This window comes from Phyllobates terribilis, unplaced genomic scaffold (genome assembly GCF_046119375.1).
Source record: "Phyllobates terribilis strain yellow unplaced genomic scaffold, ASM4611937v1 Scaffold_2__4_contigs__length_985480577, whole genome shotgun sequence".
Taxonomy (NCBI): domain Eukaryota; kingdom Metazoa; phylum Chordata; class Amphibia; order Anura; family Dendrobatidae; genus Phyllobates; species Phyllobates terribilis.
Window position 1 is genome coordinate 270651602 of NW_027362762.1, and position 18278 is coordinate 270669879.

Sequence of the window (18278 nt, forward strand, 5' to 3'; positions counted from 1 at the left end):
CTCCACTAAACCTGGAGCAAGGAATGGCTGTGTGCGATAACGGTGGAAACCTGGTGGCAGCCCTATGCAGGGGCAACCTCAGACACGTGCCTTGCATGGCTCGCATCTTCAATCTGAAGGTACAGCAATTTCTCTGCCTCTATCCCGGCCTGGATGCGCTGCTGCAGAAACCACGGTCTCTGCATGCTCACTTAAAACTATGAAAATGAGAAGGATTTTTAGTATAAAAGCCAGACTACTAGACAAGCAAACTCCTTCATGATGATAGAGGCCACCATCTCCTTAGCTTGCTGGTAGTTAATGGCATGTCACGGTTTGGTATTAGCATCCAGTACCAGAAGCAAAGCCATCCACAATTTCCGTACCTCAGGAATTTTATTTCGTAGACTGGCTGAGCAAACATTAGTTTCTCACAAAGGAGCTGAAGACACTGAGTGGCAGTAGGTGCAGGTTTCTCCAGCATGGCCTGTCTGTTATTGTTAGATATCAGAGGGAGAAGATAACTGGGCTTTGCCAAGGTGCCATATTGCATCTTAAGTCTTATAGACTCTGCACTTGCTGCCTTACATTCTACAGGATGGTGGGGAAAGAGACAGTAGGTCATGGAGTTGCATTAGCTACGGTGGTGTTGAGGTGAGGTGGCAGCGAGGCAATGGCAGGCTGTAGGCTGTCTTGAAGAGATGGGTTGTCAGGTTGTGTCTGAAGGATCTGAATGTGGTGGCTAATCGGACGTGTTGAGGCACAGAATTCCAGAGGATAGGAGACATTTGGTAGAAGTATTGGAGGTAGTGTTGAGCGATACCTTCCGATATTGGGAAATATTGGATCGGATTAGATCGGACCGATAACCAAAAAATATCGGATATCGCCGATTCCGATACCGGAAACCAATGCAAGTCAATGGGCCACCAATATCGGAATGCCATCCCAGTGTGAGAGAATTCTCCTGATTGTTTAAAAGCCGGCGGGCGTTAAAAAGCCGCCGGCTTTTAAACAATTACACAGCCCCATACTGCTTCCTCCGCTACCTCCACAACCTCCCATCCAGATCCTAATTTAGGACCGGGCGGGGAGCGCAGCACCAAGGAGTGGGGAGCGAAGGACCCGGGCGGGAAAGCCGGCAGTGAAAATACTTCACCGCCGGCTTTCCCGTTCTGTGCTGCGCTCCCCGCTCCCTGATATATGTGGTATGATGTATGATTAGTGTGTGCGCAGTGTCTGCCGGTGTCTGCGCGATGTCTGCGGGTGTCTCCGTGCAGGCAGACATAGGCCGATGTGACACTACTACTCCCTTCGGCCTATGTCTGTCCCCCGTCCACTCGTGCCAGCAGGATCAGCTCGATGGGAGCAGTAGTTCCCATCAGCCTGATCCTGTTATTTAAATTGCCCTACTGTGTCCTTTAAACTGCCCCATATGTTATTTTGGCCACCATAGGTTTATATTTTTGCCCCTATACATGTTTTATTTTTTTAGGCCCCCATATTTTATTTTGGCTTGTTTTGGGTCCACAATAAATTTTAAATACATTTCATTGGTGGCCAGTGGTTACCTAAAATAAATTAGTTTATATATTACCTGTCTCCGCCGATCGCCACCTAAAATAAAGTAAAAAAATATAAAAATACACCTATACTCACCTAGATACCTAATTCCCCAAAGCCATCGATCTCCTGTAATAAAATATAAAATAATAAACCACAATTTTATCCTTACCCCTCCGTAGTAGTTCAAATCGAGTGTCCCGCGATGATCTCCAGTTTAGAGCAGCCACATAAAATGAGACCGCTCTAAACCGCTGCCGCCGCTACAATGATGGGGCCGTAAAGCAGCCCCGTCATTGCATAAGCGGGTTCGCCAGAGTTCAGTCAGCGCTGCTCCGGTGACCTCCTTTACGGCCTCGCTGACCGTGAGAAATTCCCACGGTACAGCAGAGCCGTAAAGGAGGTCACCGGAGCTGCGCTGACTGAATGCACTCCGGTGACCTCAGTCGGGGGCTCACGCTGCCGGGAGCGGACGTGTTCCCAGCAGTGTGAGCTTACAGCAGCAATGACAGCTATCACATCTCCAGATGTGACAGCTGTGCATGGGAGATCAGCGCAGGAACGTGGACAGGTAACTATTTTTTTTTTTTAGTAAACTAAGAATTAAATAAAATTGTGTGTTTTATTTCAAATTAATTCTTTTTTTCTGGGTGTAGTGTGTGTTTTTTCTTTTTAACACTTTGTAGGTTAGTAATGGGGGTGTCTTATAGACGCCCATCATTACTAACCTGGGCTTCATGGCAGCTGAAGTTATTTTAGCTAACCACTGGCCACCAATGAAATGTATTTAAAATTTATTGGGTACCAAAAACAAAAAATATGGGGGCCTAAAAAAATAATGTCACATCGGCCTATGTCTGCCTGCACGCAGACACCCACAGACATCGTGCAGACACTGGCAGACACCGCGCACATACCAATCATACATCATACCACATACATCAGGGAGCGGAGAGCGCAGGACAGAACGGGAAAGCCGGCTGTGAAGTCTTTTCACTGCCGGCTTCCCCGCCCGGGTCCTTCGCTCCCCACTCCTTGGTGCTCCGCTCCCCGCCCGGTCCTAACTTAGGATCGGGATGGGAGGTGGCGGGGGCAGCAGAGGATCGGGATGGGAGGCTGCGGGGAAGCAGTATGGGGCTGTGTGATTGTTTAAAAGCCGGCGGCTTTTTACCGCCTGCTGGCTTTTAAACAATCAGGAGAATTCTCTCACGCTGGGATGGCATTCTGATCACAGGCTGGATCGCAGCTGAGCGCTGCCATCCAGCTTGTCATCCTTCAGAGACACTGCAGAGCGCAGGCATTATGGGAACTTCTGATTCCAGTATCCGATATTCCAAAAGTATCGGAACTCAGTATCGGAACTAAGATACCGCGAATATCGGTCGATACCCGATATTTCAGTATCGGAATGCTCAACACTAATTGGAGGTGATTGAGTGAAGAACAAATAAGTGTGGAAAAAAGGAGGTCTTGGGACGACCGGAGATTACAGAAGGGAATATATCAGGAGATTAGTTCAGAGATGTATGTGTGACACCCCAGGGGTCTGGTTGCCACAGTGATAGAGATATTACGTCTGAGAGCAGGTGGGAGGTCCTTTGGTCAGGGATCCTGTGCATGCCACACCTCCTGCCCAGTCTTGGGAGGGGAAGGACTTCCCCTATATAAACCCAGGGCTGAGGCAGAGTGAGTGAGAAAGAAGACAGAACAAGAGTAGAGAAGAGAAGCAGCATAGCAAGAAACATCAGGAGCTCTGTGGGGAGCAGTGTTACAACGAGTCAGGGGCTGGCAGCTACAGAGCTCGCCCTGACTGAGAAGATTTCTTACCGGACCCGGAGTCCGAGGCTGTGGGGACTAACTCCTACCCAGCAGCAGAAACCGTCCGGCAGAGGATTTCAGGTCCTCTGGCCCAGAAGCCCGAAGGCACGGTCACACGCGTGGGACCAGCACCGCCATCGTGGAGCGGAAGCCATTAGAAGGCCCCGAGTCACCGGCCATACGGGTGAGCACCACACGGTACACTCAGGGACGTGGGCTACTTATTCCCGCCTCTAGCAAGGTAGCCAGAAGAGTACAGTTAGTTGGGAAGGCCTACAACTCCGCCTGGCCAGGGGAGATCCCATCTGCTCAAGGACTGACCAGGCCCCTATCACTAGCAAGTACTCCGGGAGGGTCTATCTTTGTCACCAGTAAAGACCCTGAACTACACCGCACCGTCTCTGAGTGGTTCCTGCTACCCCCATCATCCACGTCGGCTGCCCTGAGGCCATACCCCTCCCGTTGGGGGTTATACCATCCACGCTGCACCATCCTTCCACCGGCCTCAGCGGTCTGCCCTGCAGCGGCAGCTCCATAGCTGCATTCAACGGGTGGCGTAGTCACCAACCATCTACTGCTAGTACATCGCCGCTCAGTTTGACTCCCTGGGCGCGGACCGGGTCGCCGCCACGAGACTACAACCCTCAAGAGATCCGGCTCCGGGTAAGCTCCCGCGTGCGCAACGCAGCGCGACACAGGCCCAGGGGCGCGTCATATGGAGAAGAAAAGTTATGTATGGCTTTGTACATCAGTGTTTGAACTGGATATGCTAGGCAATTGGGAGCCAGTGAAGGGATCTTATAGATTGCAATCTTATGGATTGCTGGAGCCAGTCCATTGTAGAAAAGCAGCCATAGAGTAGTGTTGAGCCACCCCCGTAGTGTTTGAGTTCGGTTCGGTTCGTCGAACACCCGTGTGTTCGCCGAACTGTTCGTCGAACTGTTCGTCGAACACCTTCGAACACCGTTAAAACCAATGGCAGGCAAACAAAAACACATAGAAACACATAGAAAACACATTCAAAGGTGTCCAAAAGCTGACAAACTGCTCAGAAGACACAACTAACACATGGAAAAGTGACAAGTACATATAGTCATGCGAAAAGAAAAGAGGTGGAGGAGTGAAAGGAGGGGGAGACACAGATATAGGCATGTCATGCCCTTCTAAAATCCAAAAAGTGAGAAGCCGACACGTTCAGTCCGCTCCTGCCCGTGCCACCTCCGTGTCGCCGGGTTTGTGCCAGAGCCGCGGTGAACCCTGACGGCCAGCCCCCCTCTCCCAATACTGATGCCTGTCCGCTGGTGGGTCGAGCGAGCCCCCCTGTGGTGGAGGCAGCTCTAAGCTTTTTAATTTAAATTGTCTCTCTAATTTGAATAAATACACTTTAAATCCATTTACAAGGATCTATTGGAGGGCAAGTCTCATGCCAGCAGCCGCGTAATTCCAGCTCCAGTAGCGTCCACTAAAGCTGCTGCAGTTAAAAAGCTTTTATAAGGATCGAGCTTGGCTGTCCACCGCAAGGCATCCTACTGCCAGTCCGAGCCCCTATGCCTTGGGGTGCCTCCTGATGCTCTTCACTGAGTATCCCGTGGTCCCGAAGCATTTCCTTTGAAAAAATGAAGTGTCCAAACTACAGGTGGTGTAGCTTGCTTAACAGCCGGGATAATCCGCTGACTAGCAGACACTGCTACTAGGCACAAAGTATTTCCTGGGCTAGATGCAGTTAAAAATTTGTAATTAGATACTCTCGTTGGATGCTGAGAAAGCATTCCATAGAGTCTCCTGGCACGCCATATATGATTCTCTTAAAAAGCTTGGGGTAGGGGTCTAGGGGACCCTTTTATAGCCAAAATCACGGCCCTGTATCGCAATACGTCACCTAGGCTGAAGATAAATGGAACTGTAGCACCCTGAGGGCTCGGTTGCTACAGAGGTATTGCACCTCACCCAGAGGTGTGATATCTCACTCTCAGGTAAGGATGTAGTGTGGATCAGGACCCGACACCTGCATGCATTACACCACATTGCCGTGGGGCAGGGCGACCAATATGCCCCTGAGATGGGCACGACAGTCCCTGTCCCTGGCTGGAGTGGGGGGAGGGAACACTGAGGAAGGGGAACCCTGTAGTGCAGGAGCAGGGAGGAAGCAGTTCCTGGGTGCATTGAGAAGGAAGTATAAAAGGTGGGCACCATCTTAGTTCAGTGCAGAGAAGTCTGAGCAGAAGTGGCAGGGAGCAGGGGCTCTGCATGAGCTCTGCTCTGGAGGCGGGCCTAGTAACAGAGGCCCAGGCCTGGAAGAGGGAGAAGGAAGGAAGAGGAGCAGAGAAGGCTCCAGGAATGAGGAACGAAGGGATCCCAGGGGTGCGGACGGGCGAGTCGCCACCGCACGCCCGAATCCACCTGCGTGGAGGGGTCAGGCCAAAGGGGGAGACCGGTCCCCGAAACTAGTGGAGGCAGGAAACGACCCTCAGCTAGAAACAGGAGGCTGTGACATTTTATGTGGCGCAGCCCCTCACTACACCCGCTAGGAAGGCACCACATAGGGTCAGGGAAACTGGCGCCAAGTTTACCAAGAGGAGGCCCGAAGCAGCCGGACAGAAGGGTTGGTAAGAAAGGCCAGACAAAGGACACACAAAGGGGGTCCTGTGAAGCGCTCCAAAGTTATCTGGGAGTTGTCTGAGCCCCTCACCTGGTGAGCACAGTACGACGTGGGCAGCCGTTACCTGCAGACGTGGTCTGGATAATAAGAACTGTGAGTAAAGGCCCTGGACTGCATCACTGACTCCGTGTCGTTACTGCTGCTGCCCTGCACCATCACCCCCATCCTCCGCATACACTGCCCTGAGGCTATACTCCTCCCGTGGGGAGTTATGCTACGCTCTGCTGCACCCACAACACCAGCCTCAGCGGTCTGCCCTGGAGCGGCGGTTCACTCTGACCGCAATCCACGGGTGGCGTAGTCGGACATTTAAACATCAAAACCACATAAATAGTTCCGCCACTGGTTTGACCGCCCTGAGCCACGGAACCGGGTCGCCGCCACGGAGACTACAACCACCAGCATCCACCAAAAAGGGTCCGGCTCCGGGTGTCCCAAGGCCCAGGGGGTGCGTCAGAACATTTTCATCACCTTTCACAATCACCAATGGGACAAGGCAGGGATGTTCTCTGTCCCCTCTCTTATACATCCTAGTGACGGAGCACCTGCTCTCATCAATTCGCCATAACCCCAATATTAGGTGGATTGAGGTGGGAGGCACCGAGTACAAGTGCTCTCTATTTGCTGATGATGTCCTAGGATATATCACTCAATCACATATATCCATCCATGCTGTTATGGCTGAAATAGATCACTTTGTTACATGGTCAAATTTTAAAATCAATGCAGCGAAGTCTGAGGCCCTCGATGTCTCCCTCCCCAAATCCATATAGGATTCCATCCAGTCCAACTTTCCCTTTGCCTGGCCCTCACAGGGTATCAAATACTTAGGAATTCCTATTCATAGAGACCTCTCCCATCTATGTTATCTTAATTTTGGGCCCTTTATTGAACAACTCCATACAGACCACGGTTGGCAAGTCAGAGCTGTAAGATTCACTACGTGAACCACTGGTGTTTTGTGGAAAAGCACATGTACACTGTGTTCCAAATTATTATGCAAAAAGTGTTTAGGAGTGATAAGGGAAGAATTTGTTTGTTTGTCAGTTAAACTCATTGATGGTGATGTGTGTCAGGGCTCTTTATATCACTGTAAGCAATTGCAGACACCTGTGCTAATTAGTTTGGCAGGTGTGTTCAATGAAAGGAAAGACTACTTAAGAAGGCTGTCTCACATTATTAAGCAGCCTACATTTTCTGCCAAAATGGGAAAGAAAAAGGATGTGTCGGCTGCTGAGAAGCAACAAATTAGGGAGTGTTTAGGTCAAGGCATGACTACAATCAACATTGTGCGATGATCAGGATGAAGTGTCTTGGCAATCAAGAAGTATGTAGCTGATTCACAGTACACACGTGTGCGTGCTGATAAGGGCAAATTGAGGACTCTTTCCTACAGGCAATTACGTCAGGTTGAAAGAGCAGCGGCAAAAAAGCCTTGCCATAGCAGCAGACAAGTTTTTGAAGCTGCTTGTGCCTCCAACGTCCCCCGAACAACAAGATGCAGGGTCCTTCAGAGGTTTGCAGCTGTGCATACGCCATCCTGTCGACCTCCTCTATCCACTTCACACAAGCAGAAACGGCTCCAGTGGGCCAAACATTACATGAAGACTGATTTCAAAACTGTTTTGTTCACGGATGAGTGCCGTGCAGCGCTCGATGGTCCAGATGGATGGAGTGGAGGATGGCTGGTTCATGGACACCCCACGCAAACACGGCTACAGCGCCCACAAGGAGGAGGTGGAGTAATGTTTTGGGCTGGAATCATGGGGAGAGAGATTGTCGGCCCCTTTAGGATCCCTGAAGGCGCTAAAGATGAACTCCATAATGTATGTGGATTTTCTCAAACAGCACTTCCTGCCATGGTTCAAGAAGAAGAACCGTGTATTTCACAGCAAGATCATTTTTCTGCATGATAATGCACCATCTCATGCTGCACATAAAACATCTGCATCTCTGGCTGATATGGGCATAAAAGGGGACAAACTTATGGTGTGACCCCCATGCTCCCCTGACCTCTACCCCATTCAGAACCTTTGGAGCATCATTAAAAGGAGTGTCTATGATGGCGGGAGGCAGTTCACATCTAAGCAACAGCTCTGGGAGGGTATTCTGTCCTCATGCAAAACAATTGAAGCAGAAACCATCCAAAACCTGACAAATTCAATGGACGAGAGAGTTCAGAAGCTCCTTTCGAACAAGGGGTCCTATGTGAAAATGTAACATCACCTAGAATAAAGTTTTGAGTTGAAAACTGTTTGATTTCAGTTTCTAACAACCTGCTAATGCTTATAATTTCAAAAATGACCATTTTTTTGGTCTTTATTAAAATGAAAAGGTTGATCGAAAAGTTTGGGGGATCTAAGAGTGTGGCAACCCAGTAGTCATGATTACTTCGAATTCTGACAATATGAGGGTCATGCTGCAGGTAGTGCAGAAAGAAGGCACTTATGTGTCTTGCGCATCTCGGAGCCCCAAAATTATTTTCCGGGCTAGATGCAGCTAAAAATTATTATTAATTTTAAATCTGGTGAAGCTTTAGTATAGATGGCCTAATAGGATCAGTGCTGCACACTGCTACAAAGCCCAAATTATTTTCCAGTCAAGATACAGATAAACATGATTAGTAATTTTAAATCTGGTGGAGCTTATTATAGATGGCCTAATAGAATCAGTGCTGCACACTGCTACAAAGCCCAAATTATTTTCCAGCCAAGATACAGATAAACATGATTAGTAATTTGAAAGCTTAAAACGGTTGGTAGGGTGATTTTAACCAATCATCAAGCTTTTACTCTCCCCAGGATGACACAGGGGTAGAAAAGTCGTTTCGGATCCATGATTTGTTCATCTTTATGAACGTGAGTCTGTCTACATTATCAGTGGAGAGCCGCGTGCGCTTATCTGTCAGCACACCACCAGCAGCGCTGAACACACGTTCAGACAGAACGCTGGCTGCGGGGCATGACAAGATCTCCAAGGCGTAAGTGGCTAGCTCCGGCCATTTATCCAGATTGGAAGCCCAAAAAGAGCAAGGGTCCAGTGACACAGTCGTGGCTTCAATGTTTACTTGGAGATACTCCTGTACCATCGTCTCTAGGCGTTGACTATGTGTCAGACTTCTTGTCTCCTGTGGCCTTGCAAAGGATGGGCTAAAAAAGTGGTGAAATGATTCCGCAAAATTGATGTTACCAGCAGATACTGTGGTTCTGTTACGGTTTGAGTGCTGAACACTTGACGGTCCCACGGTTGGCAAGTTAGAACTGTGAGATTCACTACGTGCACCACTGGTATTTTGTGGAAAAGCACATGTAAGATTCTGCAACAGTCTCTGCTGATACTCCTGCATGCGTGCATCCCTTTCTATGGCAGGAATAATTTCTGCAAATTTACTTTTGTACCGGGGATCTAACATTGTGGCAACCCAGTAGTCAGGATTATTTCTAATTCTCACAATTCGAGGGTCATGTTGCAGGTAGTGCAGCAAGAAGGCACTCATGTGTGTTGCGCATCCAGGAGCACCAAGTCCCTGTTGTGTTGGTGGCGAGGTAACAATCATGCTTCCTTCCTCTGTCCTCTCCCCCCAACCTCGCACAACAGAAATGTGATCAAGGTCTCCCTCATCTGATGAGTCTTTCATCAGTTCGTCCTCCATTTCTTCCTGGGCTCCTGCACCTTCCTCACTAGTTTGGCTGCTACCATGCGCCCTGGTAAAACCATCTCCCCCACCCTCACATGCCTGCCACCTTGGTGCTGCCGACCGTCTGGACCTTGCAGATGTTAGCCCTTCCGCATACAACTCCTCCTCCTCTACTTCCTCCACCTCCTCTTGTGCCACCACCTGACTCCGAATTCTGTTTAACATGTGCTCCAGCATGTAAATCACCGGAATAGTCATGCTGATAATGGCATCGTCAGCACTAAACATCTTCGTCGCCATTTCAAAACTGTGCAGAAGGGTGCATAGGTCCCTGATCTGAGACCACTCCTCCAGCGTGATTTGCCCCACCTCTGGATCTCGTTGGCCCAGGCTATACGTCAGAACGTATTGCACCAGGGCTTGTCGGTGCTGCCACAGTCGCTGCAACATGTGCAGAGTTGAATTCCACCGGGTAGGCACATCGCATTTTAGCCGGTGAAGTGGCAGGCCCAACGACTTCTGTAGAGATGTAAGTCGCTGAGCTGCGGGATGCGAACGGCGAAAGTGAGCACACAGCGACCGTGCCCTCTGCAGAAGGCCATCTAGTCTGGGATAGTGGGCTAAAAATTGCTGGACAACCAGGTTCAACACGTGAGCCATACAAGGCACGTGTGTGACATTGCCCCGGCGAAGGGCCGCACCCAGGTTTGCAGCATTGTCGCACACGGCCTTCCCTGGTTTCAGGTCCAGTGGAGACTGTCACACACAGAGTTTCTCAAAGAAGCGGTGATGTTGTGTGCGACATGCTGGTGGAGCGCAGGCACACCTTTCTTTGAGAAGTAGTGCCGACTGGGCATCTGGTACTGGGGCACTGCGACGGACATAAGGTCTCGAAAATCCTCTGTGTCCACCAGGCGGAAAGGCAGCATTTCTGTAGCCAAGAATTTGCAGATGGTGAAATTCAACCTCTTAGCTTTCTCATGGCTAGGAGGAAATGGTCTTTTACTTGTCCACATCTGAGGGACCGAGGGCTGGCTATTGTGCTTAGACGGGGTTGATAAGGGTGTCCCCGGCAAACTGCCGGTCTGTGAGGAAGATGCAGGCGGACATGTTAGGTTGCCTTGATCCAAAGGTGGTGTTATCGATGTCGGACAGCGCTCAACACCAGCTGGTGTTACCACCTCCAAAGAAAATGATGACCTGCCAATCACGCTGGCTGTTGCGGGTAAAGAGGTGGCAGGTCTGCGCCCCAAAACAGGTGTGACTGCTGTCCCCCCAGTCACAGAGGATGAAGAGGCCGCGGATGCACAATATATGGCAGACGGTGGTTGGCCCGGCCGGCTAGGCCGCATTGTAGCACACTGAGCTTCCCACTGCAACTTATGCTTCATGTCCATATGCCGGTTCATTCATGAAGTACTCAAACTATGTATTTTTTGGCCTCTACTTAGCTTTTGCTGACAAATGTTACAGATAACACGAGTTGGGTCATCTTTATCGATCTGAAAAAATGCCCAGGCTATGCAAGGCTTAGCACCCATGCGACCTGAAGAGCCACCACGACTTGTGGTGAGAGGCAGAGTTGTGTTTGAGGATGCAGTTGTTGACGTGCTTCCAGTACTACGTCTCTGTCCAGGAAGGCGCAACCTGACCTCGTCGTCACTAGCATCTTCCTCCACCTCCTCTGCTGACCTCATCTCTTGGCTGACTGTGGGTTGACAGTAAGTGGGATCTCCAACCTCATCATCATCACCCTGTGCGTTATCACACCCGTCGTCCTCAGAGCCAACATGTTCCTGCCCTGACAAAAAACTAAAGTTGTCGCTCCAGTCAGGTATTTGAGTCTTATCATCGTCTTCCTCATTGTCTCCACCAACAGGAGTTACAGTTTGGGAATGAGGGTCTACATTATGTTCAGAACCTTCTGCGTCTGGTCCTGGATCCGACTCATAAAGATTCTGGGCATCAGTGCAGATCATTTCCTCGTCTGGATTCACAGAAGCGCTGGAGTCGACCTCTGATTCCCAGGCTATAGTATGAGTAAACAGCTCTGCAGACTCAACCATCTGTTCTACCTCATACTCAGACGGGCAGCTGGAGATTTGGGAGCTGTGAGGAAGCAAGTGCGATTGGGGTGACACCTTTGAGGACTGGAGTATTTGTGATGTTGAAGTTGATGTGGAGGAGAGCCCACTTAAAGGAGCACTTGATATCTGTTGAAGCACCTGCTGTTTTTGTGCCTCATCTGGAATTTGTAGCGATTGGCGTGGCCGTAAGAAAGGGATCTTATCAGATTGTCCGCTAAAAGAAGTAGACATTTTAGTTTGGCTGGAAGATGGTCTTTCTTCTGCAGATGTTACTGTTGCTTTAACACCTACCCCACGGACACAACCTTTTTTCCCCTTCCCAACACGCCTATTCCCCTTTCCACCAGCAGCAGGCCTTTTTCCACTCATTTTGGTGGTTAACTAATTAACAACTCTGGAGTTGTTTGCACAAAAAAACAATGGATGGGAACGGAGCAGAGCTGAGTGGCCAAACTGTGGTATTAGGCCAAAACTATAGGCTGGGTTAGATGCAGAAAAAAATTATATTCAATTTGCAACCTGATGGAGGTCAGTATAGATGGACTAATAGAGAAAGTCCCACACACTGCTAGAAGGCCAAATATTTTTTCAGAGCTAGATGCAGAAAAAAATATATTCAGTTTGCAACCTGATGGAGGTCTGTATAGATGGATTAATAGAACAAGTCCCACACACAGCTAGAAGCCCAATATTTTTTCAGAGGTAGATGCAGAAAAAAATATATTCAGTTTGCAACCTGATGGAGGTCAGTATAGATGGACTAATACAACAAGTCCCACACACAGCTAGAAGCCCAATATTTTTTCAGAGCTAGATGCAGAAAAAAATATATTCAGTTTGCAACCTGATGGAGGTCTGTATAGATGGATTAATAGAACAAGTCCCACACACAGCTAGAAGCCCAATATTTTTTCAGAGGTAGATGAAGAAAAATATATATTCAGTTTGCAACCTGATGGAGGTCAGTATAGATGGACTAATACAACAAGTCCCACACACAGCTAGAAGCCCAATATTTTTTCAGAGGTAGATGCAGAAAAAAATATATTCAGTTTGCAACCTGATGGAGGTCTGTATAGATGGACTAATACAACAAGTCCCACACACAGCTAGAAGCCCAATATTTTTTCAGAGGTAGATGCAGAAAAAAATATATTCAGTTTGCAACCTGATGGAGGTCAGTATAGATGGACTAATACAACAAGTCCCACACACAGCTAGAAGCCCAATATTTTTTCAGAGGTAGATGCAGAAAAAAATATATTCAGTTTGCAACCTGATGGAGGTCTGTATAGATGGATTAATAGAACAAGTCCCACACACAGCTAGAAGCCCAATATTTTTTCAGAGGTAGATGCAGAAAAAAATATATTCAGTTTGCAACCTGATGGAGGTCTGTATAGATGGATTCTTAGAACAAGTCCCACACACAGCTAGAAGCCCAATATTTTTTCAGAGCTAGATGCAGAAAAAAATTATATTCAATTTGCAACCTGATGGAGGTCAGTATAGATGGACTAATAGAATGATGCTATGCCCAAAAGATTTTACTTCACTAGGTGCAGTAAAAAAATTGGTATTCTATACACAGGTGGTATATCTTGCAACACAGATAGGCTACTCCACTGACTAACACTCTCTGCAATAGGTCAAAAAGGATTAGCTTTGCTAGATTCAGCCAAATGCTGTGAAAAAAACTTGCACAGCACTGGCACAGACCTGCCTGGCAAAAACTGATAGGAACTGATGTAACCTAGTCCTGAAAAGGACTCCAATTACAATTAGTCTTTACTCCCACAATCTATCTATTTAAGAGCACAGACCTGCCTGATAAAAGTCGTAGGAAATGCTGTAACCTAGTCCTTAAAAGGACTGCAATCACAACTATTCCCTACTCCCAAGCTATCTGTAGATTTGTGCGAAAATTGGCTTGAAATTAACAAGGTATAGTGCACACAGCAACAGCGGTGCCGTCTAACATGCAGCTGCAGCAGTGAGAAAATGGTGGCGACGGGGAAAATGGCTTGGTCTTATAGGGCAAGGACATGTGACATACACTGCCAATGACACATGCCCTTGCTTGTGTGAAAAAAAGCACTTCGCTCCGTGTGTGCGCTGCTGATAGGCTGACAGATTGCACCTCCCCACTGTAAATGCGGGAAAGAGGAAAAAAAATGGAGATCTTCATTGTTCCTGCAGAGATCCATCCCCTGCCCCTCCCCCCACCCCGCTGTACACTCAAACTGCGTATTAACATTAATTTTCATCATTACTGAGAAAAAATCCAGTTATGATTTTGGTGCACGAACAGTTATCGAGCATAACCTCGAACAGCCGAATTTTTCTCAAATTGTTCGTGTTCGCCGAACGGCTCGAACACCGCCCAAAACAGCTCGAATTTGAGATTGGCGAACAGTTCGAGTAGAACAACGCTCATCTCTACCATAGAGATGGCTTCTCCATCAGGAAAGTTCATAGTGCAAACCTTTCAGGTTGTGATGATGATGAGGCCATCCATCTCCTTAGTTTTCTGTTACTTGGAATGCAAGCGCAAGTATGCAGCCAGCCATCCACCCACCCACAGGCCGCAATACTAAACTGCCTCATTTCTGGACAGTTGCTTGCACTTGAAATGTTGTCTCTTAGGCTGTGGAGGCGGAAGCTTTTCACAACCTCATGACGGCGGCGACCAGGTCTCCATACTCAGTCCCCAGCCACCACTATTTCTCCTGGTGTCATCCCCGCCTCCCACAAGCACGGGTTCCAGAACTTTACTGCTGGTACTTTTCTGTGGGGATCTGCTTGACTCCTACCAGCCTGGAATATTTACAGTGAACTATGGTACGACGCCATGGTAATAGCACTACCCCCCTATACCAGTAGCAAAGCCATCCACAATTTTCTTCTCAGGAATTTTATTTGGTAGACTGAGTGGCTGCTCAAATACATTAGTTTCTCACAAAGGAGCTGAAGATACAGAGTGGCAGTAGGTGCAAATTTCTCTAGCCTGTTAGATATCAAAGGGTGAACGGCAGCACAGTGGCTCAGTGGTTAGCACTGAAGCCTTGCAGCGCTTATATCCTGGGTTCAAATCCCAGCAAGGAAAACAACTGCATGGATTTTGTATGTTCTCCCCGTGTTTGCGTAGGTTTCCCCCTCAGTAAAAAAAAGCAGCCATAGAGTGTCTGGGAACCTTCCCACAGACTTTAATAAGCCAGGGCTGCTTCTCGGCAGGGTTGGACGGGCCCACCAGAGAACCAGAGAATCCTCCGGTGGGCCTTGGCTTCTCCATCAGGAGAGTTCATAGCGCAAACCTTTCAGGTTGTGATGATGATGAGTCAATCCATCTCCTTAGTTTTCTGTTACTTGAAATGAAAGCGCAAGTATGCAGACAGCCACCCACCCACAGGCCGCAATATTAAACTGCCACATTTCTGGACAGCTGCTTGCACTTGAAATGTTGCCTTTTAGGCTCTTGGAGGCGGAAGCTTTTCACAACCTCATGGCGATGGCGGCCGGGTCTCCATACTCGGTCCCCAGCCGCCACTATTTCTCCTGGTGTCGTCCCCTCCTCCCACAAGCACATGTCTCAGAACATTACCCGTGCCCTCCCCAGTGCACTAAGTGGGAAGGACCGCCTAAAAACAAACATGTGGACAAGTGAATGTGGCCAGGGACGGTATGGAGCCAAGCCACAGTAAAAAAACAGCAATAGAGTGTCTGGGAACCTTCCCACACACTTTCCTTAGCCAGAGATACTTCTCAGCAGGGTTGGACGGGCCCACCAGAGAACCGGAGAATCCTCTAGTGGGCCCTGGCTTCTCTTCAGGAGAGTTCATTACGCAAGCCTTGCAGCTGCTATGGGGCTCTTTAGCGGGGAAGAAAGATGGTCCCTCAGGATCAAATCCTCTGGTGGGTCCAATGTTCTTCAGTCTGAAACTGCTTCTCAGTGAGAGTTGTATTTCACCACAGCCATGTTCTTTAGCTCGGTGAAAGGACTGGCATAGAGGAAAACCGTATCTACTCCGGCTGTCATTTCTCCCAGGAAGTCCACTAATGCAGCTTGTTGCATAAACAATGGCAGCCCATCCAACATCAGCTCACACTTCTCAGTGGTACTTAGTCACAGACAAAGATCTTTCTTTATGCCTTGAAAATAATCACTATAGAGTTGGACAATGGCCTGATCTGCGATGCGTTTTGAGAAATAACTTGCATAAGCAAAGCCACGGTTTAGGCCACTGAAGGTCATTAAGCGAAACTCATACAGCTTTCCAGAAGACTAAAAGGGGTATCAAGACTTCCAAGACAGCCAAGACTTCCCTGTGTTCCCCAAGAAGACGACTGTCCATGTTCTCCTCCTCATCCTCCTCCTCCTCATTATCGCCCAATGCGCACTGAGATGACATGAGGCTGGGCTGCATAGTTCCTTGCCTGCAATGCCTCCTCTTTAACTGTGAGCACCAGGCGTTTCAGTAGACAGAGAAACGGGATGGTGATGCTAATTATGGCGTCATCGCCGCTCACCATCTTGGTGGAGTCCTCAAAGTTTTTGAGGATGGTAAAGATGTCAGACATCCATGCCCACTCATCAGTTCTTATGTGCAGAGGCTGACCTGAATGCCGATGGGCGTGTTGAAGCTGGTACTCAACAACTGCTGTCTGCTGCTCACAAATCCTTCCCAACATCTGCAACATTGATTTACAACACGTGTGGCATCGCACAACAGTTGGTGAGCTGTAAGCTGCATATGCTGTTGAAGCACTGCCAGGGTGATGGAAACTATAGCGGACTTTCTGAAATGGATACACATGTGGTGTACTTTCACAAGCAGCTCTGGCAGATCTGGGTAGGTGAGAAACCGCTGAACCACTAAGTTGAGCACATTTAGTGCTCTCTCATTACTCTCTCATTACTAATGTGAACGACACCTTTTCCCCTACAGCCAACCCAGTAGATGGAGACCCAATCAGGACTGTTCCCATTTGAAAACATTTGGGCCTAAAACCACCAAAGTGACATCAATTTCACTAGGGTATAAGTAGTATAATGGGGACTGACACCTCTTCCACTACAGCCAACCCAATTGATTGAGAGACCAAATCTGTATTCTCGACATTTCCAAAAATTAGGGCCTAAAACCTGCAGCCGCAGCAAGAGCAGGCACACAAGCCATATCACAGACTGCAATTCCGCAAGATCAATGCAGCACACTAAAAACTACAACATCGCCTACTCTGTGCAGTCTGCAATTGGGGTACAAAATTCGTTTGCGATCCATGACTTGTTCATCTTGATGAAAGTTAGGGGGCGAACACTTTCATGGGACAGCTGGGTGCGCTTATCCATCAGGACACCACCAGCAGCACTGAACACACAATCTGAGAGAACGCTTGCTGCTGGGCATGATAAAACCTCCAAGGTATGACAGGCGAGCTCAGGCCATTCATCCATTTTTGAAGACCAAAATGTAAAAGGGTCAAAATCCTCACTGATGGTATTCGTATTGAACTCTAGATAGTCCTCCACCATCCTCTCCAGTCGTTCTCCACGTGTCAGACTTGTACTCTGTTGTGCTGGTGCATGAGCTGGTCTAAAAAATATGTGAAAGGACTCAAAGAAATTGCTTCTGTCACTAACTCTGCTGCTAATGTTTTGGCGTTGACGAACTGATATGCCGGAGGTTGAAAAACTACAGCTGTGATGCACACTATGTGCCTCACTCCTATCTTGAGGAAAAACTCTATTAAGGTTGCTTGTTTTGATACTCCAACATTAGCATGTCCCTTTCCACAGCGGGAAGCATCTGGCAAAATTTACTCTTATAATGTGGACCTAACAGAGTGGCAACCCAGTAGTCAGCATTATTTCGAATCCTAACTATACGGGGATCATGTTGCAGAAAGTGCAGCAAGAAGACACTAATATGTCAGGCTCTTCCAGGTGGTCCAAAGCCAGACTCTATTGTTGGCTGCATTACACTGATGCATGTTTCTTCCGCCCCCTCCTGCCAACCACGTTCAACAGAGAGGGGATGATTATCCTCTTCATCTTCTGACTGTTGCTCGCCCATCACCTCTTCCTCCTCCATTTGTTCCTCGGCTCTTGCACCTTCACTAACAGTATGTCTGCTACCACCAAACCCCCTCGATTGCAGGAAGCCAATGTCACTTGGCATCTGCCTGTGTGACGACAGTGTGGAACTTTGAGACATTCCTATCCTCCTCTTCTTCTGGGAAAACCATCTCCTGACGCACGCTATTGAAAGTCTTCTCCAGCATGTAGATTACCAGAATTGTGATGCTGATGATGGAATTGTCAGCACTAACTAGTTTAGTAGCCATTTCAAAACTGTGCAGAAGGGTGCAGAGGTCCTTAGTCTGTTCACACTCCGTAAACGTGATGTGCCCCATGTCCGTACTGTGTTGGCTTAGGCTATACGACATGAGATACTGTGTTAGTGCTTGTTGCTGATGCCACAGTCGCTGCAACATGTGCAGAGAGGAATTCCACAACGTCGGCACATCGCATATC